Source organism: Ambystoma mexicanum, chromosome 1p (assembly GCF_040938575.1).
Source record: "Ambystoma mexicanum isolate Mex_15411 chromosome 1p, UKY_AmexF1_1, whole genome shotgun sequence".
NCBI classification, from domain to species: domain Eukaryota; kingdom Metazoa; phylum Chordata; class Amphibia; order Caudata; family Ambystomatidae; genus Ambystoma; species Ambystoma mexicanum.
In genome coordinates, this window is record NC_090921.1 from 681,894,614 (window position 1) to 681,922,422 (window position 27,809).

A 27,809-nucleotide genomic window follows, 5' to 3' on the forward strand; every position below is an offset into this window, starting at 1 on the left:
GAACTTGCTCATCGGCGGGGTAGAGCCCCACATATGCATGCATTGCAAGATTGAGCTATACCGAGTCCCCTTACTGCAATACCCTTGCAGAGCTTGCCCATGGCTGGAGGCAGTGCTCCACATATGCATGCATTGCAATATCGAGCTATACCGAGTACCCTTACTGCTATACTCCGCCAGAGCTTGCCCATGGGCGGGGGCAGTGCTCCACATATGCATGCATTGCTGGATTCAGCTATACCGAGTGCCCTTTTCTGCAATACTCCGGCAGAGCTTGCCCATGGGCAGGGGCAGTGCTCCACATATGCATGCATTGCAATATCGAGCCATGCCGAGTGCCCTTACTGCAATACTCTGGCAGAGCTTGCCCGTGGGTGGGGGCAGTGCTCCACATATGCATGCTGTGCCCGATTTAGCTATACCGAGTGCCCTTACTGCAATACTCTGGCAGAATTTGCCCATGGGCGGGGCAGTGCTGCACATATGCATGCATTGTAAGATTGAGCTATAACGAGTGCCCTTACTGCAATACTCTGGCAGAACTTGCTCATCGGCGGGGCAGAGCTCCACATATGCATGCATTGCAAGATTGAGCTATACCGACTGCCCTTACTGCAATACTCTGGCAGAGCTTGCCCATCGGCGGGGCAGTGCTCCACATATGCATGCATTGCAATATCGAGCTATGCCGAGTGCCCTTACTGCAATACTCTGGCAGAGCTTGCCCGTGGGCGGGGGCAGTGCTCCACATATGCATGCATTGCCAGATTTAGCTATACCGATTGCCCTTACTGCAATACTCTGGCAGAGCTTGCCCATGGGCGGGCAGTGCTCCACATATGCATGCGTTGCAATATGGAGCTATTCCGAGTGCCCTTACTGCAATACTCCAGCAGAGCTTGCCCATGGGTGGGGGCAGTGCTCCACATATGCATGCATTGCAATTTCGAGCTATTCTGAGTGCCCTTACTGCGATACTCTGGCAGAGCTTACCCATGGGCGGGGGCAGTGCTCCACATATGCATGCATTGCCAGATTGAGCTATACCAAGTACCCTTACTGCAATACTCTGGCAGAGCTTGCCCATGGGCGGGGGCAGTGCTCCACATATGTATGCATTGCCGGATTGAGCTATACCGAGTGCCCTTACTGCAATACTCTGGCAGAACTTGCTCATCGGCGGGGTAGAGCTCCACATATGCATGCATTGCAAGATTGAGCTATACCGAGTGCCCTTACTGCAATACCCTTGCAGAGCTTGCCCATGGCTGGAGGCAGTGCTCCACATATGCATGCATTGCAATATCGAGCTATACCGAGTACCCTTACTGCTATACTCCGCCAGAGCTTGCCCATGGGCGGGGGCAGTGCTCCACATATGCATGCATTGCTGGATTCAGCTATACCGAGTGCCCTTTTCTGCAATACTCCGGCAGAGCTTGCCCATGGGCGGGGGCAGTGCTCCACATATGCCTGCATTGCAAGATTGAGCTATACCGAGTGCCCTTACAGCAATACTCCGGCAGAGCTTGCCCATGGGCGGGGGCAGTGCTCCACATATGCATGCATTGGCGGATTGAGCTATACCGAGTGCCCTTTTCTGCAATACTCTGGCAGAGCTTGTCCATGGGCGGGGGCAGTGCTCCACATATGCCTGCATTGCAAGATTGAGCTATACCGAGTGCCCTTACTGCAATACTCTGGCAGAGCTTGCCCATGGGCGGGGGCAGTGCTCGACATATGCATGCATTGCCGGATTGAGCTATACCGAGTGCCCTTAATGCAATACTCAGGCAGAGCATGCCCATGGGTGGGGACAGTGCTCCACATATGCATGCATTGCAATATCGAGCTATTCCGAGTGCCCTTACTGCAATACTCTGGCAGAGCTTGCCCATGGGCGGGGGCAGTGCTCCACATATGCATGCATTTCCAGATTGAGCTATACCAAGTGTATTCTGAGTGCCCTTACTGCAATACTCTGGCAGAGCTTGCCCATGGGCGGGGGCAGTGCTCCACATATGCATGCATTGCCAGATTAAGCTATAACGAGTGCCCTTACTGCAATTCAGGAAACAGCTGAAGACCATATTCTTCAAATAATCGACACCTCCACCATGCCGGCCCTCCTGTAATACTCCTTTCCTTTTTCTTCTCTTGCCTTTCTATTTGTATTGTCCTGTTGAACTCTCCGTCTTTGTGTCTCTGTCGCGCCCTGATGCTTGCGAGCTTTCGCCACGTTTTAAATACATAAATAACATAAATAAAAAATACTGTGGCAGAGTTTGCCCATGGGCAGGGGGCAGTGTTCCACATATGCATGCATTGCATTATCGAGCCATTCCGATAGCCCTTACTGCAATACCCTGGCAGAGCTTGCCGATGGCCGGGGGCAGTGCTCCACATATGCATGCATTGCAATATCGAGCTATGCCGAGTGCCCTTATTGCAATACTCTGGCAGAGCTGGCCCATCAGCGGGGGCAGTGCTCCACATATGCATGCATTGCAATATCGAGCCATGCCGAATGCCCTTACTGCAATACTCTGGCAGAGCTTGCCCGTGGGCGGGGGCAGTGCTCCACATATGCATGCAGTGCCAGATTTAGCTATACCGAGTGCCCTTACTGCAATACTCTGGCAGAATTTGCCCATGGGCGTGGCAGTGCTGCACATATGCATGCATTGTAAGATTGAGCTATACCGAGTGCCCTTACTGCAATACTCTGGCAGAACTTGCTCATCGGCGGGGCAGAGCTCCACATATGCATGCATTGCAAGATTGAGCTATACCGACTGCCCTTACTGCAACACTCTGGCAGAGCTTGCCCATCGGCGGGGGCAGTGCTCCACATATGCATGCATTGCAATATCGAGCTGTGCCGAGTGCCCTTACTGCAATACTCTGGCAGAGCTTGCACGTGGGCGGGGGCAGTGCTCCACATATGCATGCATTGCCAGATTTAGCTATACCGATTGCCCTTACTGCAATACTCTGGCAGAGCTTGCCCATCGGCGGGGGCAGTGCTCCACATATGCATGCATTGCAATATCGAGCCATGCCGAGTGCCCTTACTGCAATACTCTGGCAGAGCTTGCCCGTGGGCGGGGGCAGTGCTCCACATATGCATGCAGTGCCAGATTTAGCTATACCGAGTGCCCTTACTGCAATACTCTGGCAGAATTTGCCCATGGGCGTGGCAGTGCTGCACATATGCATGCATTGTAAGATTGAGCTATACCGACTGCCCTTACTGCAATACTCTGGCAGAGCTTGCCCATCGGCGGGGGCAGTGCTCCACATATGCATGCATTGCAATATCGAGCTATGCCGAGTGCCCTTACTGCAATACTCTGGCAGAGCTTGCCCGTGGGCGGGGGCAGTGCTCTACATATGCATGCATTGCCAGATTTAGCTATACCGATTGCCCTTACTGCAATACTCTGGCAGAGCTTGCCCATGGGCGGGCAGTGCTCCACATATGCATGCGTTGCAATATGGAGCTATTCCGAGTGCCCTTACTGCAATACTCCGGCAGAGCTTGCCCATGGGTGGGGGCAGTGCTCCACATATGCATGCATTGCAATTCCGAGCTATTCTGAGTGCCCTTACTGCAATACTCTGGCAGAGCTTGCCCATGGGCGGGGGCAGTGCTCCACATATGCATGCATTGCCAGATTGAGCAGATTGAGCTATACCAAGTACCCTTACTGCAATACTCTGGCAGAGCTTGCCCATGGGCGGGGGCAGTGCTCCACATATGTATGCATTGCCGGATTGAGCTATACCGAGTGCCCTTACTGCAATACTCTGGCAGAACTTGCTCATCGGCGGGGTAGAGCTCCACATATGCATGCATTGCAAGATTGAGCTATACCGAGTGCCCTTACTGCAATACCCTTGCAGAGCTTGCCCATGGCTGGAGGCAGTGCTCCACATATGCATGCATTGCAATATCGAGCTATACCGAGTACCCTTACTGCTATACTCCGCCAGAGCTTGCCCATGGGCGGGGGCATTGCTCCACATATGCATGCATTGCTGGATTCAGCTATACCGAGTGCCCTTTTCTGCAATACTCCGGCAGAGCTTGCCCAAGGGCGGGGGCAGTGCTCCACATATGCCTGCATTGCAAGATTGAGCTATACCGAGTGCCCTTACTGCAATACTCCGGCAGATCTTGCCCATGGGCGGGGGCAGTGCTCCACATATGCATGCATTGGCGGATTGAGCTATACCGAGTGCCCTTTTCTGCAATACTCTGGCAGAGCTTGTTCATGGGCGGGGGCAGTGCTCCACATATGCCTGCATTGCAAGATTGAGCTATACCGAGTGCCCTTACTGCAATACTCTGTCAGAGCTTGCCCATGGGCGGGGGCAGTGCTCGACATATGCATGCATTGCCGGATTGAGCTATACCGAGTGCCCTTACTGCAATACTCAGGCAGAGCTTGCCCATGGGTGGGGACAGTGCTCCACATATGCATGCATTGCAATATCGAGCTATTCCGAGTGCCCTTACTGCAATACTCTGGCAGAGCTTGCCCATGGGCGGGGGCAGTGCTCCACATACGCATGCATTTCCAAATTGAGCTATACCAAGTGTATTCTGAGTGCCCTTACTGCAATACTCTGGCAGAGCTTGCCCATGGGCGGGGGCAGTGCTCCACATATGAATGCATTGCCAGATTGAGCTATACCGAGTGCCCTTACTGCAATACCCTAGCAGAGCTTGCCCATGGGTGGGGGCAGTGCTCCACATATGCATGCATTGCAAGATTGAGCTATACCGAGTGCCCTTACTGCAATACCCTGGCAGAGCTTGCCCATAGCTGGAGGCAGTACTCCACATATGCATGCATTGCAAGATTGAGCTATACCGAGTGCCCTTACTGCAATGCTCTGGCAAAGCTTGCTCATCGGCGGGGCAGTGCTCCACATATGCATGCATTGTAAGATTGAGCTATACCGAGTGCCCTTAATGCAATACTCTGGCAGAACTTGCTCATCGGCGGGGCAGAGCTCCACATATGCATGCATTGCAACATTGAGCTATACCGAGTGCCCTTACTGCAATACTCTGGCAGAGCTTGCCCATGGGCGGGGGCAGTGCTCCACATATGCATGCATTGCAATATCGAGCAGCGCCGAGTGCCCTTACTGCAATACTCTGGCAGAGCTTGCCCATGGGCGGGGGCAGTGCTCCACATATGCATGCATTGCCAGATTTAGCTATACCGAGTGCCCTTACTGCAATACTCTGGCAGAGCTTGCCCATGGGCGGGCAGTGCTCCACATATGCATGCATTGCAATATCGAGCTATTCCGAGTGCCCTTACTGCAATACCCCGGCAGAGCTTGCCCATGGGCAGGGCACTGCTCCACATATGCATGCATTACAAGATTGAGCTATACCGAGTGCCCTCACTGCAATACTCCGGCAGAGCTTGCACATGGGCGGGGGCAGTGCTCCACATATGCATGCCTTGCAAGATTGAGCAATACTGAGTGCCCTTACTGCAATACTCTGGCAGAGCTTGCCCATGGGCGGGGGCAGTGCTCCACATATGCATGCATTGCAATATCGAGCTTTTCCGAGTGCCCTTACTGCAATACCTTAGCAGAGCTTGCCCATGGGCGGGGGCAGTGCTCCACATATGCATGCATTGCAAGATTGAGCTATACTGAGTGCCCTTACTGCAATACTCTGGCAGAGCTTGATTATCGGCGGGGCAGAGCTCCACATATGCATGCATTGCAAGATGGAGCTATACTGAGTGCCCTTACTGCAATACTCAGGCAGAACTTGCCCATGGGCGGTGGCAGTGCTCCACATATGCATGCACTGCAAGATTGAGCTATACTTAGTGCCCTTACTGCAACACCCTTGCAGAGCTTGCACATGGCTGGAGGCAGTGCTCCACATATGTATACATTGCAAGATTGAGCTATACCGAGTGCCCTTACTGCAATACTCTGGCAGAGCTTGCTCATCGGTGGGGCAGAGCTCCACATATGCATGCATTGCAAGATGGAGCTATACTGAGTGCCCTTACTGCAATACTCTGCAGAACTTGCCCATGGGCGGGGGCAGTGCTCCACATATGCATGCATTGCAATATTGAGCCATACCGAGTGCCCCCACTGCAATACTCCAGCAGAGCTTGCCCATGGGTGGGGGCAGTGCTCCACATATGCATGATTTGCAAGATTGAGCTATTCCGAGTGCCCTTACTGCAATACTCAAGCAGAGCTTGCCCATGGGTGGGGACAGTGCTCCACATATGCATGCATTGCAATATCGAGCTATTCCGAGAGCCCTTACTGCAATACTCTGGCAGAGCTTGCCCATCGGCGGGAGCAGTGCTCCACATATGCATGCATTTCAATATCGAGCTATGCCGAGTGCCCTTACTGCAATACTCTGGCAGAGCTTGCCCATGGGCAGGGGCAGTGCTCCACATATGCATGCATTGCCAGATTGAGCTATACAGAGTGCCCTTACTGCACTACTCTGGCAGAATTTGCCCATGGGCGGGGGAAGTGCTCCACATATGTATGCATTTCAAGATTGAGCTGTACCGAGTGCCCTTACTGCAATACTCTGGCAGAACTTGCCCATGGCCGGGGGCAGTGCTCCACATATGCATGTATTGCCAGATTGAGCTATACCGAGTGCCCTCACTGCAATACTCCGGCATACCTTGCCCATGGGCGTGGGCAGTGCTCCACATATGCATGCATTGCAAGATTGAGCGATACTGAGTGCCCTTACTGCAATACTCCGGCAGAGCTTGCCCATGGGCGGGGCAATGCTCCACATATGCATGCATTGTAAGATTGAGCTATACCGAGTGCCCTTACTGCAATACTCTGGCAGACCTTGCTCATCAGTGGGGCAGTGCTCCACATATGCATGCATTGTAAGATTGAGCTATACCGAGTGCCCTTACTGCAATACTCTGGCAGGACTTGCTCATCGGCCGGGCAGAGCTCCACATATGCATGCATTGCAAGATTGAGCTTACCGAGTGCCCTTACTGCAATACTCTGGCAGAGCTTGCCCATCGGCGGGAGCAGTGCTCCACATATGCATGCATTTCAATATCGAGCTATGCCGAGTGCCCTTACTGCAATACTCTGGCAGAGCTTGCCCGTGGGCTGGGGCAGTGCTCCACATATGCATGCATTGCCAGATTTAGCTATACCGAGTGCCCTTACTGCAATACTCTGGCAGAGCTTGCCCATGGGCCGGCAGTGCTCCACATATGCATGCATTGCAATATCGAGCTATTCCGAGTACCCTTACTACAATACTCCGGCGGAGCTTGCCCATGGGCAGGGGCAGTGCTCCACATATGCATGCATTGCACGATTGAGCTATACTGAGTGCCCTTATTGCAATACTCCGGCAGAGCTTGCCCATGGGCGGGGGCAGTGCTCCACATATGCATGCATTGCAATATTGAGCTATTCCGAGTGCCCTTACTGCAATACCTTAGCAGAGCTTGCCCATGGGCGGGGGCAATGCTCCACATATGCATGCATTGCAAGATTGAGCTATACTGAATGCCCTTACTGCAATACTCTGCCAGAGGTTGCTCATCGGTGGGGCAGAGCTCCACATATGCATGCATTGCAAGATGGAGCTATACTGAGTGCCATTACTGCAATACTCTGGCAGAACTTGCCCATGGGCGGGGGCAGTGCTCCACATATGCATGCATTGCAATATTGAGCTATTCCGAGTGCCCTTACTGCAATGCCTTAGCAGAGCTTGCCCATGGGCGGGGGCAATGCTCCACATATGCATGCATTGCAAGATTGAGGTATACTGAGTGCCCTTACTGCAATACTCTGCCAGAGGTTGCTCATCGGTGGGGCAGAGCTCCACATATGCATGCATTGCAAGATGGAGCTATACTGAGTGACATTACTGCAATACTCTGGCAGAACTTGCCCATGGGCGGTGGCAGTGCTCCACATATGCATGCATTGCAAGATTGAGCTATACCGAGTGCCCTTACTGCAATACTCTGGCAGAGCTTGCTCACCGGCGGGGCAGAGCTCCACATATGCATGCATTGCAAGATTGAGCTATACCGAGTGCCCCCACTGCAATACTCCGGCAGAGCTTGCCCACGGGCAGGGCACTCCTCCACCTATGCATGAATTGCAAGATTGAGCTATACCGAGTGCCCTTACTGCAATACTCCGGCAGAGCTTGTCCATGGGCGGGGGCAGGGCAGTGCCCCACACAAGCAGATATTGGATCATGGAGATTCGCAATGCGCCCCTACGCCTGCAGATCCTGCCCATGTGTGGGGCAGCTATATGTAAAGCACCCTTACTATCGGAAAACGTGCTCCACATCCTTACACTGGCAGAGTATTCCCCTGTGAATGTGTTAAGCAGGCTTCTGAATCCTGAAATGTACGTGTCCTTATTCTAGTGGATCCTGCCCCACACATGCACACGTTGCAAAACTGTGATATGGTGAGTGTTCTTTTCCTGGAACAGCCTGTCCCACACCTGTATTGCAATAATGTGATATGTTGTGTGTTCTTTCTCTGGTAGTTCCTGCCCCCATATATTGAGTACTCTTTCTCTGGAAGTGCCTGCCCCACACGTGCATTGCAGACTGTGATATGCTGAGTGCTCTTTCCCTAGATGAGCCTGTCTCACACATGCATGTGTTTCAAAACTGAGATATGCCGAGTGCCCTTTCCCTGGAAGGGCCTGCCCTACACATGCATGTGTTGCAAAACTGAGATATGCCGAGTGCCCTTTCCCTGGAAGGGCCTGCCCTACACATTCATGTGTTGCAAAACTGAGATATGTTGAGTGAACTTTCCCTGGAAGTGCCTGTCCCGCGTATACACATATTGCAATACTGAAATATGAGGAGTGCTCTTTCCCTGGAAGTGCGCAGCCCCACACATGTGTTACATTACTGAGATATGCATAGTGCCCTTTCTCTGGATGAGTCTGTCCCACACATGCATGTGTTGCAACACTGAGACATACTGAGTGCCCTTTCCCTGGAAGTGCCCAGCCCCACACATGTGTTACATTACTGAGACATGCAGAGTGCCCTTTCCCTGGAAGTGCCCAGCCCCACACGTGTTGCATTACTGAGACATGCTGAGTGCCCTTTCTCTGGAAGAGTCTGTCCCACACATGCATGTGTTGCAACACTGAGACATACTGAGTGCCCTTTCCCTGGAAGAGCCCGCCTCACACATGCATGTTTTGCACTACTGAGATATGCGGAGTGCCCTTTCCCTGGAAGTGCCCAGCCCCACACATGCATGTGTTGCACTACTGAGATATGCGGAGTGCCCTTTCCCTGGAAGTGCCCAGCCCCACACATGCATGTGTTGCACTACTGAGATATGCGGAGTGCCCTTTCCCTGGAAGAGCCCGCCCCACACATGCATGTGTTGCACTACTGAGATATGCGGAGTGCCCTTTCCCTGGAAGAGCCCGCCCCACACATGCATGTGTTGCACTACTGAGATATGCTGAGGTGTCCTTTCCCCGGAAGAACCTGGCCCGGCGCAGCTTGGCCTGCCTTGGGGTTCGACAGCGCTCTGTTGCAGGGCGCTTCGATGACGGTGACGATGGGGATGTTATGCAGTGTTGCGTGCATCACCGGCTCGCTGCACAGGCGGTGTACAGTGTGCACATTTTAGGATTCTGGGCACCGTTGCGCACCCCTATGCAGAAAATGGAATGGCCATACCTGCCGCTCGCCAGACTCCCCCTTCTCACTTGTTGGTCTCCCCTGGCAGGGAAACCCAGCCGGTGCGGTGGTGAGGGTGGTTGGGCGGAGGGCGCAAGTCTTCCCGATGGAGCGCGGGATCCTCGAGTGACGTGTCTCAAGCGCGGCGGTGGAGTCGTTACGGGGGAAGCTCGTAGGATCGGGATCTGCTCCGCCAGCGGTTTGCACCAGTCTTGCCTCCCCTTCCTTCGTAATCAGAGCATCCTCGGATGCTTTAAAGCCAGGCTTGCGTTGCCGGTAGCAACTGGTATCTATGGCAACCCCAGAGGCAGTGCACTTGTTGAGGCAAGGGATGCTGAAGCTTGAGAGATGCCCGTCATTTCCACCCACTCACTTCTACACGCACCCCCCACACCTAACGGTGGATGTGGCCTTTCTCCACTCACATAATGGGGGTGGGGATTTCTCCTGCAGTATAAAGTAGTGCTGCAGGTGAGTGTTTCACTTGCACTGTCATGAGGGTGGGGTGGATTTCTCCTGCACTCAAACGGGGGCGGGGGAGGGGACGCAGATCTCAAACGACCCTCTCGATGGGAGGGGGTTCTCTCCTCCACTGTCTCCTTCTCATCATTCCATGCTTTGCTTGGTGTCACATCCCCTTCCATGAACCTAGGCTATATTTCCCCAAAATCCCGCTCTCTTCATTCTCTCTTGCGCTTCCATGTGACCTCTCTCCCCATTCAAACCCTTTCCTTCCCCTTTCCCTTCTAGCATACTAAGCTCACCCCAGCCCAAGCCTATCCCCCCACTATGACACGCCTCCTTCCATACTTTCTCGCCTTCCATGTTCTCTGGTTTCCATACCCTCTTTCCCTTTACGACATTCACCCCATACACGTTTCCTTTTTGCTGCCCCCATGCCCTATTCCCTACCATTTTACCCAGCCTTTGCCTGTTTGGCTTTTCCGCGCTCGCGCTCTCTCCCTGTAGGTCGTCCCCTGAATCCCTTTGATTCTTTTAGTCATTATCTCACACCATTCCCTCTTTCCATCTCACATTCCTTCCCTGCTGTAACCTTCTTCCATGTCCTCTTTCTCCTCTGCCGTAACTTGCTTCCATTCCATCTCCACCTACTCATATTCCTTACCCACCGTACCCTTATTCCATTCCCCCTTCCTCCCCAGCATACCCTTCATCCATGTCCTCTTCTTCCATGCCCTCTCCACCTACTCATATTCCTTACCCACTGTATCCTTATTCCATTTCCTCTTCCTTCTCACCGTACCCTTCATCCATGTCCTCTTCCCCACCGTACCCTTCTCCCATGTCCTCTTCCTCTTCCCCACCGTACCCTTCTTCCATGCCCTCTACACCGCCTCATATTCCTCTCTGCCGTAACCTTCTTCCATGCCTAATGCCGTTCAGTGTCCTCTCGTATTCTAATTCCTCTCCGTCTCACTGCTCTCCCCTTCCATGCTGCTCCCTCTGCTCTCCACGCCCTCTCTGCTCCATGCCATCCCCTACATGCCGTCTCCTCCTTCCATGCCACCATATCCATTAGGGTCCTCTCCCCTCACTGCTCCCATCTTTCTCTAGGACCCCCTCTCCATATCACGCCTCTCCCGTTGTGATGCCATTTTCCTTCTTTGTTGATTTGTTGGTATTTTGGGCAGAAGCTTAGCATGCTTGAACCGAGCTTCCACAATACTATAATTCAGTAGTGCACAGAGCGAAGCAATCCACCGTGAAGTTAGACACGGCTCCCCTATGGTAGCGCAGGCCGAGTTCAAGTTAGAATTCTGCCAGAGGTGCTAGCCGGTGCTCAAATCGAAAAGCACAAATGCAATTCTGTTAAGAAACAAACAATGCAAGGTACAGACAGACAGGCACATTTATAACAATGGCACACGTTTAGCAACTAATTACCATTACACGGTTTGGGGTGGAATTATTAAAATAGTTTGATTGTTTCCAATTGGTGTTAATGGGGTCCTTCGGATTAACGAGTAAACTTACTGTAAGTGACATTGATGGCCATTAAAGTCTAAGTGAAGGACAAGGTTAACAGGTTTTCAAAATGTTCCTACAGAGCGTTTGTGGGGGACTGGGAGCAATGGCTGCAGCAGCCTGTGAGATGGACATGCCGGCCTGAGTTGGAAGTGTGGGCCTGGTCACTAAAGTTACCATCAATCTTTAAAGCTGGCCTGGAGCAAATATCCTTTGAATGGGAGCTGGACAAACACAATGGCTGAGGTGTGTACCACCTCCTCATATTGGCTTGGCAGGAGCCCCTACAGATGGGCTTTCTGAGAGGTAGAACATGTAATGTGATGTAATGTGATCTTCTATAAGTGCCCATTGGCCATGATTTTTGGCCGTACTGTGCAAGGCTCTGTACTAAAGAGAGGGATGGGGAATAGCCGGAGAGGCACATGTGAAACCTGTGGTGTTGATGGTTGATGGTTGAAAGCACTGGAGACCAGAGTGCCATTCTGCTTCTATTGGATTGGCGGGAGTGCTTGGGAGTTTGCTATTCGAAGTGGAGAGACCAAGATCTGATAGAGTACAGTGCTTTGGGTCTACTTACCTGCTGACCTGGAGAGGGTGTGATAGGGCTAGAGAGGAGGGCTTGGCCATAGCTCGATTAATGTTCATGTGGTAATGGCTAGCCGCTCAGTGGCGATGTGTGGAGGGTTTGTGTGTGGTGTAAGGTGGTAGGAGATGTTAGTGGTGAGATTATTGGCCGGGGAGAAGAGGCTAGTAGAAAAACGAGGGGCAGAAGTGATGGGGGAAAGAAGTGTTGGGTGGGATCTGGGAAAATGGCTTGGATGGGCTAAGACAATCATAAAAACCACATGTAGAAAATCATAACATGGCACAGAATACCTCACAAAGCATTAGAAGTCATCAACACATGAACATGGTCTCACAAGGTGATAGAAGTCTGTGAACTCCCCACTTGCAAAGAGGTCCTATTTCCCTTTCTCACATTGCTACTGTCAATTTCTCTCTCTCTCTCTCTCCCTGTCCCTCTCTCTATCAAAAATACATTGTACCCTTTGTGAAACAAGGATGTGGAAATTGGCAGATGAAGGAATGGGCAATCTGGAAACTACACTCATTAGCATAAACTACACGCTAAGGGTAATGGGGGTTCAGATGAAAGGTTGCTTAATATATGAGGATGCCAGGTGCCCATATTAACTTCATTAGTATTTTTGTTGGTAGGCTGGGAGCCATCTCTAACTTCTCTCTAAGTTGCTCAGGTGCTGTGCTCAATGAGCAGCAGGGACGTTTAGCCTGTCGGGAGATTGGGGTCACAGGCCAGAATCCCTGGTCGTTTCTCCCATTGGTCTACCCTGGTGTCTCCCACAAGACTAAGGGCCTGAGTCATGAAGTGTTTTATAATACCCTATATAATATCATAGAAACATGGATGAAGGTGAATTGGATGTGCCTTAATGGCACCAAAACAGAGCTCATGAATTTTGGCTCCCCCAGCGCCAGAAAAAAGCATGACACTACTTATTCCTCATTCAAAATCAAAGAGACGGTAATCAAAGTTTCTGAACAAGTTTGGGCATCTTCTTAGAGGCATCAATGGAGGCAGAGGCCCAAGTTGCCTAACTAAAAAATAAATTGCCAGTACCATCAAAGACTCCTTAGAAACAACCAACCTCTGCTCAACAAACAAAACAGTACAACAATAGCTAGGGCCACTATTCTTTCTTGACTTGACTACGGAAACTCCCTCCTGCTTGGAGCCAGCAATGAGTATCAAACAATGCCAGATAATCCAAAACAACACCATAAGAACAATAACTGGTAAAACTAAAAGAGAACACATTGCAGGCAATAGGAGGAACCTCCATTGGCTCGCCATTGAAGACCGAATTGTATTTAAATCTCTGACATTAGTCCATCGCTGCCTCTACGGAAAAGCCTCAGAGTATCTAAAGAAGCAATTCTCCTGGTATGAGCCCACTTGCAATTTGAGATCTAGAGACAAAGGACACGTATGTGTCAAGCCAACAAGAAGATCAAATGGCCTGGGCAGACCACCAAATGGAACGAACTGCCCTTGAACTTAAGAACAGAAACAAATTACTTATGTTTCCGCAAGAAACTAAAGACTCAGCTCTTTAATTAAAATCAAAATATCAAAGCATAGGTATCGAACTTTAACCTTCACTCCTTGTCGTCCAGTCACAAAGGCCATTGTTCTATTGTAATGCGCTCTGATGCCTGCGGGCTGCAGCGCTATATAAATACATAAATATAAAAAATGGCACAATCCCATAGGAAAACATTCCATGAATCAGGCCCTAAAACTCTTCTCACACAGTTCTCACAGCCACAAGCCAAAATATAATTTCCCCCGCCCCAGCCAGCCACCACTCAGCTGCCATTGAGGCAGCTCCATAGTTTCGGTTTTAGGATGCTGCTGGAACCCTTCTGAGGGTGCTTCATGTAGAAATGCTAGCAGAAAAGATAAATGATGGAGTGTGGATTCCTCATCGTGACCAGTAAAGTGGAGTGCACCATGCCTTGGCCTAAGGGTGGTGCTGTGTCTGCAGGAAGGTGAAGGGAACTCTTCTGATACAGAAAGAAAGGGCATATGTTAGGGGATAGGATGGGCCGGCCAAACAAACTGCAATATCGAATTTGCAGTATATCTAGCTCCTTACTAAATAATGATGTCTGGCTGAACTCCTTGTAAAGTTTTGTGCAAGAGCTAAATTGTGAAAAATCAACAGGTCGGAGGATGCCCTTCTCGAGGCTGAAGCTCGATAAGCGCCCAATGTACCATTGTGTTCTCCTGGATGGTTTGTTTGGGGCAGAGTCTTCAGAGCCCAGTAGTCCCGGGCTGTCCCGCACCATGAGGACGCTATCAAGACCTATGGGGGGGGAAACACTGTCCGTGCAGACAAAAGAGCCACCACTCCTGGAGGAGAAAGGGTACACTACTGGGACAACCAGGCCCAGTCTAATACAGCAGGTTTTACCAACTAATAATACCCACCTCTCACATCTGGTAATTGCTATAACTACCCCCACACCCCTGTGAGGTTGCTTTTAAGGCCCACGAGTGGGGAGTCCCCACAATCCAGAATGAAGAGACGCAAGAGTCAACGAGGCAGGTAATGTCAACAGGAGATCAGTCCCTCATACACCCACAATGTACTGTACCATCCACGAATTAGGGTGAATTTAAGGAAGTTGCTCCTACGATGAACAATAATGTGCCACGATTGAACAGGTTGTTTAAGGAGATGCCCCTAATTAGTTCTTTTAACCTTGCTCTTCTTAATACCAGGTCCTTAGTGAAACACACCTTAGATGTTCACGGCTTTATTTTGGAAAAAGATGTTAACATAATGTGTATAACAGAAACATGGCTCACAGATGCCCATGGCCCGGTTATAGAGTAAGTGACCCCCCCTCCCAAAACCCCCCGGCTATGCCTTTTTTGGGAAAAATCGTAAAACAGGTCAGGGGGGTGGGGTAGCTATTATATGTAAAAAGAAATACCTGGGATGTATGAGGTGAAGGCGGATTGAGAAGGATGTGATATTTTACACACGAAGATCATTCCTAATCACAATTTTAGCATACATATTGTATCGCTTTATAGGCCACCAGGTGAGACCCCTCTGTTTAATGAAGATCTCACATATTTGCTATCCTCCATGCAAAAAGCTAACAGTGCTATAATCCTTCTGGGTGATTTAATCTTTGGAGAGGAGACTCAAGAGATAAGGAAGCACTTGAATTAGAAAGACTACTGAACAATGGAAACATTGACATACATAACTCTGACCCAACGCACATAAAGGGAAATACTTCGAACTGGCTGGCCAGCTAGAATATAACACTGACAGGCGCCACTACTACTCCCTGTGTGTGGTCAGGTAATTCTTCTCTTATGTGTCAGATTCAACTCCCCATACCTTTTAGGCAGCAACATGAGTTGCCACATAAGGTTTTAGGGAGAAACTATTGGGCCATTACATCTGATGATCTCGCGGGATGTAGACATGCCCCGATGACACAGACAAATGAGCTGGATCATCCTGACGTATTGATTGAGAGTTACAATAGACACATGACAGCTTTGCTTGACAGTTTTGCTCCTAACAAGCATTGAAGCGTTAGGGATTCTCCCAATCATCAAAAGTGGTTCTCCCCAGAATTGGACAAAGAGAAAGGGATCAGAACTAAATCTGGCCCTAGGTGTGCTCTCCCCTGCTCTCCAATGCAAGTTGCTCAAATTCAAATCAATACTGTGGTATTATTTTGCAATGTTATTTCACAAACACCACTCTGTACTCTTTGGTAAAATTCTGAAGAATCTTGTCTTCTCTTTATTATTGAGGCTTAGGCATCCTTCGCTAGTATTGTGCCTATAAGGTGTTATGCCAATGCATTTTGGACACTGTCCGTCATCAGGGCTCTAGGCACTAGCCTTCATATCATTATGCAACATACCACCGTTTGTTATGTCAAAAACAAATATTAAATCATAGTCACATTTAATTCATGTTAAAAATGACCCATCCCCATTTCCCGTCAAAGTGAAAAACAGTGTAAATGCAAAACAGTTAGGTCAGTTAAGCATATTTAGCAATGATGTCATTCACACAATGCATATATCCATATTGTAAAATTTCATTTACATTCAAGACAAAGATGTTCAATAATAAGGTAAGCGTAAACACATACAATTTCTCGTAATTTCAGTCATAGGGTTTGTATCACTGCAAATAGCAGAAGACAAAATAAAATGAAATAAAGGTAAGATTGTGATTGACTATCCATTATGGTGCGTTGTCATAAGAACTTCATAGGGTGTACCTGTCTTAGCGGCGGTATATGTGCCTTCCGTTCTATGTCATCCCGTGTTACCTCAATGCCATACTCTCGTGAGATGGCCTGTGAAAAATCACAATTTAATATTTAACTTTATATGCCCCACACACTGACAGTATTGTTGTCTCTGCTATCCTTGTCCTTTCGCTTACCTGTATTACAATCAGATTCGCGGAGTGCGCAGCATTCGGAAAAACCTGCGTCCTGTGCAGACGCTGGTTTTAATTGTCTCCCCGGAATTGGTCCAGCTAAAGATAAGGAAAAGACAGGCGTAGCATATATGGCTCAAGGAAAAAATTCCTAAAAATGAAGAAGAATGGAAACATAGGGAGAAGGTGTATAAAGACAAGATCATAGAAGCCACATGTAACCATTATAATGAACAAATAAGCAGGGCAGGAAATGAAATGAAGGAACTCTTTAAACTGTTTAGAACATGGGAAAAGCCTACCGAACTAAAATATAAACCCTAAAAAGGAACATTGCACACAAGTTCAAAAGACATTTGCAGACAAACTTGTGCTTGCTCAGGCCAAGATTTGTAAAGAACAAAATACACAAGTGGGTTCGCTCTGACAACTAGATTTAGAGGGGGTACTCTTTTTTTGAAGTACACATTAAGTTATTTAGTCATGTCACAGGTATTCAATCATGTGTAATAAAGGTGAAACCTAAACACAAATAGAATTAAAGATTCACATATTCACATATGGTAAAGTTGCATTTATTAATTATGCATCTCAACATAGAGGGATTAGTAACCCAAAGTATTTAGTTTTTTATCAAAGGCTTTTGCAATGTTGTAGACCTTTGCATTTAAATTTGTAAATTCGAAAAAGTTTTTTCACAAATATAGTTCCATTTTGGTGCTTTGGAATTGAATAGTGACCACCACCTATTAGTGACAAGTGATAGTAGATTTTATCTATATAAACATATTACAACCAATATTGACAACAATAAATTTGAAAAGCTATATTGGTTGTAATATGTTTATATAGATAAAATCTACTATCACTTGTCACTAATAGGTGGTGGTCACTATTCAATTCCAAAGCACCAAAATGGAACTATATTTGTGAAAAAACTTTTTCGAATTTACAAATTTAAATGCAAAGGTCTACAACATTGCAAAAGCCTTTGATAAAAAACTAAATACTTTGGGTTACTAATCCCTCTATGTTGAGATGCATAATTAATAAATGCAACTTTACCATATGTGAATATGTGAATCTTTAATTCTATTTGTGTTTAGGTTTCACCTTTATTACACATGATTGAATACCTGTGACATGACTAAATAACTTAATGTGTACTTCAAAAAAAGAGTACCCCCTCTAAATCTAGTTGTCAGAGCGAACCCACTTGTGTATTTTGTTCTCTACAGCCCTCTGCTCTGACACTTCAAGGGCCCTTCCCTCCAGTTACAAAAACCAAGATTTGTAAAGAGCTGGACAGGTGTGATGCTGGAAATGCATCGGATGGGCCTCCGTATCCTTGTCCTTTACTGCTTTTATCGTGTGTTCTGTCGTGTTTTCCGTGCAGGAGTTCAGGTGAGACTCCTGGCGGTGTGGCTCTCTCTCTTTTGGTTTGGTGAACAGACCCATGGGATACCCTTATGGCACGCATGGATAGGGGTACAACCCTGTGCCCCTAGTGTATGTTTTTGGGCACCTGTGTGTGACCCACAGAGCAGGGTATGGGCTGGTGGCAGCTCCGTGCTGAAATGACTGGTACCCTGAGCGTCCTCCATTTTGGGATGCCCATGCCCTGTCATTGGAATCAGTAGATTCCTGATGGAGACAAAATAGCCCCCATGGCCTCTTGCCTTCCATCACCTGTTACCCTGATCTTCCCGAAGTCCCGGGAAGCCCTGCCTCTGTCCCTTTCCCCTGACTGGCTGTTGGGTGGAAGTTCCGTATATGGTAGTGTGGGGAAGTGCCGACCAGACTGGCTGGAGCCTTCTCAACGACCGTATGTTGTGGGTACGCCTGTGGGTGGGACCTGGCTGAATGGAGTGTGTGACAAATATACATTCTATGTTGTGGCTGTCTAGTATCTGGGGTTTGACACAATGGCTGAGACAGCCCTGCCCGAAACCGGTATGAATGTAGCTTGGGGTGTTGAATGGCTCGGTACTTGTCCCAATACACATAACTTGTTGTGAGTGTCTGGAGAGAAGTGAATGGCCTGAATACCTCGTGTGCCTGATTGGCTGCCTGCTTGCATGAATGCCTGTAGTCGTGATTGGATGCTTGAGTATGACCCAGCGGAATGAATGGGAGACAAACAGTATATCTGGGGACCTCTCACTGCTAGGAATCATGTTTAGAAGCTGAAGTCCACTATGACGAGTAACTGGAGTGAAGCTTAACCTTGAGCCCTGCTGGACGAGAAGAATTGCTGTTACTCTGCTTCGCAATCTGAAAGCTGCTGTGCTTCAAGAACTAACCCAGAGAGGACCTGGTAAGGCACCCTCTTCCCGAGCTACGAGGGACCATCGTGCACAGCTGATCTTTGCCTAAACTCCCTGGTAGACAGACCTTCGACAGGCTGCCGACCCGATACAGGGACTGCTGCGGAACTCCAAGGAGAAGCGCCCGGACTGTTGTCCGCCACTGTCGATGACCGCCGTCGCCGACTGGAGCCGCTGTGCTCCCGTTGCCTAAGAAACTTCATTTATCCAAGGACGCTCTCGTCCGCATCGTCGCCGCTGTATCCTGCTGGAGAAGGCCTGACCGTCGACGTGCAGAGGAGCATCCACCGGTGGGTTTCCCACCACCCAAAGACCACAGAGACGCCGACGACTCGACGCTCTTGCTGGGCCACAGTTCTTGAACTCTTTGCGGTCCAGAACTATCGACACCGAGGTGCCCCGCGCGCCTCTTCATTGCAGGACGTTTACGCTTCCCCGTTAATGAGCATCGCTAGGAACGACGCGGCCACTTCACCGTCGTAGCTCAACCTGTTCTCCGTCGGACGTTCGACGAGCCGTGACTCCTGCCTGAAAGGGAGGACACTCAAGAAGGGTTGTGGATTTCCCTGACACGGAACACTACAACACCAAGGTACTTTGGGGTTGCAGAACTATTGGGAAGTCGAAGGGGGAACAATTTATGGCTTGTGCTTGTATCTTTCTTCTACAGGTTGCCCAGGTGGGGGGATCTCCACACAGAACTGTGTTTAATGGTAGTTACCAGTATTCTGCCTATTGCTCAACTATCTTGCTTTCCTTCCTTTCTCTACTGCTGGTTTTCCTCTTTATTTTGATCTGTGTGTCATCCTGACCGTATGCACTTGAATAAGATCTAATAACATTAGTGGTACCACTTTAGAATTGTACATATTTACCATTGTTGATTTTCGGAGTACAAAGTGAGTTATTGTGATATTGTATATACCTTTGAACATTAATTATATAAAGACTGTGTTGTAACCGATACAGTGTGTGGACATTCCTTTGTGGGTGCTTGGGGACTACACTGTACTTAAGAACCAGCTCGCATCACCTCCCGAGAAGGTAGGCCTTGATTGCTAGTCCATTGCTACCGTAATAGAGAATCTTGGCCGGGGTCTTTGTGCCTCCCCTCTACCATATAGAGAGCGGAAGTGCAGACCCCCCCTCCGGTCTTTACAGCTGGTGGCAGCGGTGGGATGCTTATGATTTTAAGACTCAGTGTATAACCGTGCCACTTACGAAGGATATCTGCACTTTGTTAAATTAAGGTTTAGTCGTATACAAGATAACTGCATTACAAGCAATGGAATCTATTGCGAATTGTAAATTGACTCAGATGAGCTTAGAGGCTCTCCAGAGTGCTTGCAAAGCCAGGGAAATTAGCCTTTGCGGATAAGTCTAGGGCTGAGCTAATAGCTGCCCTGGTGGACTACCAGATCGATTGTGAAACTCTTGAAGGGGGGGAGGTAACCAATGAGGACTCTACCCCGGGGGTTGTCGCCGAAACTGATTCTGGGAATGCCGCCATTCCTGCTGCCTCTGTTCCGAACCCCAGCAGTTCTTTAGAGCTTGAGTTAATGAGGATGAAGTTAGCCTTTGAATATCGCAAGTTGGAACTAGATGCTGAGCTTAAGAAAGAGGAGTTGGCACAGCAAGTGGAGCTCAAGAACCGGGATCTTAAGCTAAAAGATAGGGATCTTGAACTCAAAGATAAGGACCTTGAACTCAAGAACCGGGACACTGAATGTCAGCGAATCCAGTTAGAGAAAGCTCGAGTGGAGACTTCAGCAAAACCAGTTGAGAGTGTCAGGTCCCCAGCAACCAAGTTTATGAAAGATTTGGTTGGTGTGTATGCGGAGAGTTCTGATATCCTCCAATGGATTGAAGCGTTTGAAATGGCTTGTGCAATTCACAATGTTGATAAGAGAGATTGGGCTAAGTGTTTGTTAAGCAGAGTGCCTCAAACTGGATATGACTGTATTCTGAAGCTGAGTGTGGAAGAAAGGGGTCAGTATGAGTGCATGAAGTCTGCTTTAATCGCCAAGTTTGGCAAAACACCTACCCAATATCTTGAACGGTTCAGGGATTTTAAGAAACGAGAGAATGTGTCTTGGGTTGACTGGGTGAGTGCTGCGCACATGAACATGATGGAGTGTTTTGATGGTTACAAAGTGAAAACGTTTGTTGAATTGTGTCACCTCTTGTTTTTTGAGCATTTTTCGGAAGCCTGTTCGTCAGAGCTGCGTCAGTATATTGCTGACCAGAACATTTTGGACCCCTTTAAGCTGGCTAGGTTGGCTGACAAGTGGGTCTCCCACCGGGTGTCCCCTAAGGACTCCAGTAGGAAGGACAAGCACAAAGAAAAGGGGGCCTCTCAGAAAGCCGAGGAGTCCCAAAAGCAATCACAGTCGGGTAAACCAAAACCTTCCTCTCCGAAGACCCAAAAACCTAGTGGGGATAAGTCTGTTGTGGGTGGGAGTAAGAGTACTGGTCCGCCTGCTGCAAAGCAGGGTCCCAGTGTTTCCAGCACCATACCCCCGGCACATGCTGGGATTGTGGTGCTCTGGCTCACCGAAGGGGTGGCCCCAAGTGTAAGGGTAAGGCACTTGAAGTCCAGGCTGTCATACTGACCTATCCCTACTCTGTACCTGAGGTGGAGGCCACCGTCCTCCCCTCCTCTACTGGGATCACCTTCGGTGCTCCCGTAGAGATTTCCTTAGTGTCTCTTGGGGCCTGGGACCAGTACGCAGAAGTACTGGCGACTATCCCGCAAAACACTCATAGGTTTTTGAGAAGTGTCCTCTTGAATGGCCAGCCTAGACACTGGGGCAAGCATGACAGTGGTGGACAGGACCCTGCTCAAGCCAGAGGACTACGTAGGTTCTCCTCTGAGAACCACCAGGTTAGCTGGTGGGCCTCCCAAATTATCGCCTGTAGCCTTAGTCAACATTACGATTGGAGACAAGACAGCAAAGCTTCCGGTCCTGGTTCAGGACAACGTGCCTGCGAACATCTTGTTAGGAAACGATTTGGTCGAGTTGGGGATGATCACGGATGGTCTACCCATGGCTGTTGTGGCAGTCACCCGATCGCAGGTCACACAGGGTGTGGCTGCGAGCCCGCTACCCTTGCCAACAGGGAAACCCAAGGCACGAAAGAAACGGAGGAGTAAGAAGGCCGCGGCTGTGGAGGGAGCCCCTACTCCTCCCGCTGTGCCGACAGCACCCATTGGGATCCATGCTCCGGACGGGCTGGGTCCAGTGGTAAATCCCGTCTCAACTCCTGTGGGAGACGATCCAGAAGACTTTCCTGTGGGAAAGGCTCTTAACCCGGAGGATCATCCCAACCTTCAATGCTTGTTGGCTGAAGGGGGAACTTCTTGGGTGGACTTCTGTAAGGGACAGAGAGAGTGTCGCTCTTTCGAGGGTCTGAGGACACAGGCCCTGTCCCAGGCACAGGGAGAAGTACCTAGGACATTTCGGATTTATTGGGAGGGTGAGCTCCTTGTTAGTGAGCCCACTAAGCCTGAACCTGGTGCCCTCAAGAGGTTGGTGGTATCCCAGGTTTTCCGGCCCTTCCTACTGCGGTTGGCGCATGAGGTACCCTTGGCTGGTCATCTTGGTACCAAGAAGACTAAGCAGAGGCTCTCTGCCTATTTCTACTGGCCACGGATGGGAGTAGAAGTGGAGTCCCACTGCAGGACCTGCCCAACTTGTCAGCTGTCTGACAAGACTGGAGGCAGAGTCATCGCCCCACTTCAACCGTTGCCAGTGGTGGGCACACCATTTGAGAGGGTTGGCATCGACATCGTCGGTCCCCTTGACCCTCCCACGTCGGGTGGACATCGGTTCATCCTCGCTTTGGTAGATCATGCCACCAGGTACCCTGAGGCTATACCCCTTCAGACGGTTACAGCCAAGGTGGTTGCCAGGGCTCTCCTGGGCATTTTCACCCGTGTTGGATTCCCTAAGGAGGTTTTCTCTGATAGGGGATCCAACTTCATGTCGAGTTACATGAAAATCATGTGGAAAGAATGTGGGGTAACTTACAAATTCTCAACCTCTTACCACCCTAGACCAACGGTTGGGTTGGGAGATTTAACAAAACTCTCAAGGGCATGTTAGGCACTTTGGAAGAGCCCCTCAGGAAGAAGTGGGATCGTCTCCTGCCATGCCTGCTGTTTGCTTACAGAGAGGTACCTCAAGAGGGTGTTGGTTTCAGCCCCTTTGAGTTACTCTTTGGACATCCCGTGAGGGGGCCCCTCGCCTTGATCCGAGAAGGTTGGGAGGCCACCCCTCCAGGTCCCACCAAGCAAGTGGGGGACTATGTGTTAGGCCTCAGACGGAGGATGACACAGATGATGGGTCAGGCAACAGCGAATCTTAAGGCCAGCCAGGAATTGAATAAGTACTGGCATGACCTTAAAGCATCGCAAGTGGATTGGACTCCGGGACTGGAGGTCCTTGTGATGGAGCCTACCAAGCCTCGGGCTTTGGCGGATAAATGGACTGGACCCTTCAGGATAATCTCCAAGATGGGCGAGGTCAATTATCTGGTAGACATGGGAGCCTCTGGGATAGCCCCTAAGATATTCCATGTTAACAGGCTCAAGCCTTTCCACAGGCGGGCCGAAGTCTCATGCCTCTTGCTAGCTTCAGGGCAAGAAGAGGATGAGAGTGAGCACCTTCCTGATTTGCTTCATAGCAACCCTCAGGGTGGCTCCGTGGAGGGGGTGCATCTCTCTCCCGATCTGACGACAGAGCAGCAGAAGGCCTGCCGGGCTTTGCTCCGGCAGTACGCCTCTCTGTTTTCACTGACACCAAGCCTTACACCGTGGTGTAGGCACGAGATTGACACTGGTGACAGTGTGCCTGTCAAAAGCAGGTGCTACCATATGTCAGATACCGTCAAGAACCACATCCAGGCTGAGGTCGCCAAGATGTTGGATCTGGGTGTTATTGAACCCTCAACCAGTCCCTGGTCAGTCCCGTGGTCCTTGTCCCCAAGGCAAGTTCCCAGGCAGGTACCAAGGATTGGAGTTTTTGTGTGGACTACAGAGGAGTCAATGCCGTCACCAAAACTGACGCACACCCTTTGCCCCGGGCTGATGAGCTTGTGGACACCACAGGTGCTGCCAAATTTGTGAGCACCTTCAACCTTACCTCAAGCTATTGGCAAATAGCTCTGACAGACCATGCCAAGGAAAAGACGGCGTTCTCAACACCAGAGGCACTCTACCAGTTTAGGGTTATGCTTTTCGGGCTGAAGAACGCCCCTGCCACTTTCCAGAGATTAGTCAACCATGCGCTCAGTGGGCTGGAAGCCTTTTGCCGTCTACAGTTCCACCTGTTAAGAGCATTTGACTCATCTGGATAAAGTGTTGCAGGCGCTAAAGAGGGCTAACCTCACTATCAAGGCCATCAAGTGCCAGATAGCTCAGGGGAAAGTCACCTATCTTGGTCATGAGGTAGGAGGGGGTCAAATCCAACCTCTCCCCAGTAAAGTACAGGATGTACAGGACTGGGAGACTCCCACTACTCAAACCCAGGTGAGAGCCTTTCTGGGCCTCACTGGGTATTATCGCAATTTCATGGCAGACTATGGAACCATAGCTGCACCCCTGACAGCGTTGACTTCGCCCAAACAACCTAGCAAGGTTAATTGGACTGAAGACTGTCAGAGGGCCCTTTATGGCTTGAAAGGAAGTCTGTGTAACGCTCACCTGATTCTCGCAGAGGCGCCGGTCTTGACTGGGCGACTACCGTATCTTCAAAGGTGATGTGTAGCACCCGGTTGGCTCTTTGGGCTGGACCTCTGTGCACTGTATGCCTGACGTGTAGAGTAAGATGTCTGCAGATAGAAAATATGGGGTTAATGAACTGGGGTTATCGGGGTGTCCCTATCTCTTTCCTCTTCTCCTCTCCTGTAGACCCCCAAAGGTTAACGCTCTCACCTTAGGTAAGTGAATGCCGAGCTCTCCATCTGCCTCGGGGCAGGGTGCTGTAACCAGTTTCTTCACTGGATAGGTAGCGCAGGCCTCTTGACTTCAGAGGACTGCTGTCCGTCGTTTACTGCACGAACGGTAAGTTTCGAGTCATTCAAATGTCTTTAAAGTCTTTAGTAATGATGTCTCTTGTTTTGCAGGGTTCCGGCGATGGCGGATGACGGGCTGAAGTGAGTTGAAGATGGAGCCCGTGTGATGAATAGAAGCGCCTGGAAGCACGTAAGTAAGCGCTTGTTGCTTGCTTCACTATGCGCTCTAACTGTCTTTTTATTTTGCAGGTACGAGTTCGGAGCGGCTGCAGGGTGCCGGAATACCCACTGGATTAGATGTGGAAAGAGTAATGGCACGTGAGTATTAAAGTTCCCCAATGTCTTTAAACGCACCTTGTTTTGTCTTTCAGATGCGGGATGCAGCGCCGAAGGCCTCCGGAGCGTGCGAAGAGTTGGTAAACTTTTGTCTTTCAGATGCCGGAATGCAGTGTGAAGACCTCCAGAGCGCACGAAGAGTAGGTAAGCCTTTGCCTTTCAGATGCCGGAATGCTAACCTGTTCTTTCTTGTCTTTATAGGTGTTGCTGAAGACTGGATTCAGGATGGTAAGCCTTTGCCTTTCAGATGCCGGAATGCTAACCTGTTCTTTCTTGTCTTTATAGGTGTTGCTGAAGACTGGATTCAGGATGGTAAGCCTTTTTCCTTAGGCCCAGGACCGGATGCAGAAGACACGATGAGCGTTCTGCTGCAGAGGTTGCAGAATAACGCAAAGCAAGATTCATCCACCGGGTGTGGTTTAAATAGCCTCCTGTAGTGCTTAGGTGTCTCCTTCCACAGCCACGCCTAAGTAAGAAAAGAGTTCCTGGTAAGAAAAGAGTTCCTGCCTTCCAGAAGAGTTCCAGTGTTCTGAATCTAGGGAGTGGCTCCAGCCCCACCCAACAGGAAAAGTAGTTCCAAACAGAAGAGGATTAGAGGCTCAACTGGCAGGCAAGTAAGCAGCATGGTCTGCTGAAGGTAAGTCCACCCAAGCATTATGAGCCCGGCGCTTCCAGCGCTGGGACTGGGCATATTTATGAGCCTGGTGCCACTGGCGCCAGGACTGGGTCCAAAATGTCCCAATTGGGACTGGTTGGCACTCGGAACCTGGGTTATGGATCTGCTTCCAAGGGAGTTGGGAAAACCCTGACCTTTTGGAAGCAGAGATCATGACAGTACCCCCCCTCAAGGCCCCTCCCAAACCGGGCTTTTCTGGGGGTTTTGGCTTGTCAGGAAATGTTCGGTGAAATCTTTTGATTAGGCGAGGAGCGTGGACATATTCAGCAGGTTCCCAGGATCTCTCTTGGGGGCCGTAGCCTTTCCAGTCAATTAGGTAGAATAGTTTAGATTTGGAGATCTTGGAATCCAGAATGCTTTTGACTTCAAACTCGAGTCCTCCATCCACTAGGATAGGTTTTGGAGATTTGGTTAGTCGGGTTTGAGGTTGCACGGGTTTTAATAGAGAGACGTGGAAGACCGGATGTATCTTCATGTGCGTGGGCAAGTCCAACTTGACCGCTACTGGGTTTACTATGGTAGTGATGGAATAGGGACCAAGGTATCTTGGGTTGAATGTGCGTGGCCCTTTTAGAGATAGATATTTGGTGGATAACCAGACTTGATCCCCTACTTGATAGTGAGGGGCTTCCTTCCGATGTTGATCTGCTCCTTTCTTGTATTGTTCTTTAGCCCTTTGAAGGTGAGAAACAGCTTCCTTAAAGGCTTGGGTGATTGTAGAATGCAGGTAGTCTACTGCTGGTGTTTCAAGATCTTGGAGGGGATCCAACTCCGAGGTTCTAGGGTGACTGCCGTACAAAAGAAAAAATGGGGTTTTCCCAGTTCCCGAATGGACAGAGTTATTGTAGGCATACTCGGCTATCCAAAGGATATCTTTCCAAGTTTTTTCAGTTTGTTGCAGCATGCAGCGTAAATACTGTTCCAGAGTTTGATTGGTCCTCTCGGTTTGTCCGTCGGTCTGAGGGTGGTGACTGGTCGATAGTCTCACATCAATTTGAGCCGACCGACAGCAACTTCGCCAAAAATTAGAAATAAATTGACTACCTCGATCCGAAATTAGAACCGAAGGAAAACCGTGCAGTCGGACGATGTTTTCGAGAAATTCTCGGGCCAGAGTTGCTGCTGTTGGCAAGCCTTTGAGCGGAATGAAATGCGCCATCTTGGAGAATAAGTCCACGATTACTAGAATCGTATTGTATCCGGAGCATGGAGGTAGATCGGTGATGAAGTCCATAGAAAGCGTATGCCAAGGGCGAGGTGGGATGTCAATAGGGCGTAAGAGGCCTGCTGGTCTTTCCTTTTGACTCTTGTTTTGGGCGCATACTCCACAGGACATTATAAAGTCTCTGATATCTTTTTTCCAAGACGGCCACCAGAAGTAGCGCTTGATCTTTTCTGAGGTCTTGGCTATACCGGGATGACCTTCCATTAAAGAGTCGTGATAACAAGAGATTACTTTTTTCTGTAAATCTGTGCTGGGTAGGTATAATCGTTCTTGGAAATACAATAAGTTGTCCTTTACTGCAAAGTCCTTTCCCTGCAGATGCCAATTCTGTATGTCTGCTGGAGTTACAAGTTGCCTGGCTTTATCCTTAACTTCCTCTATGGATTCTGTGGCGATTACACCCAGAATTCTTTGTTCGGGAATGATTGGTACAGGTTTAGGGTTGACCAAGTGTTCTTCCACTCCCATCCGAGAAAGGGCATCGGCT

The 27,809-nt window shown here is 49.5% G+C and overlaps 1 protein-coding gene across 1 annotated transcript in view; it reads right to left on the reverse strand.

The window, feature by feature from the left end:
- LOC138579446 (cortexin-3-like) overlaps window positions 1-9,870 on the reverse strand; it is a 73,340-nt gene extending 63,470 nt beyond the window's left edge. The window contains exon 1 of the mRNA XM_069649779.1: window positions 9,746-9,870. The gene's annotated coding sequence lies outside the window, so the exon portion shown is untranslated. The remainder of the gene's footprint in view (window positions 1-9,745) is intronic.
- Window positions 9,871-27,809: the final 17,939 nt, after the last annotated feature.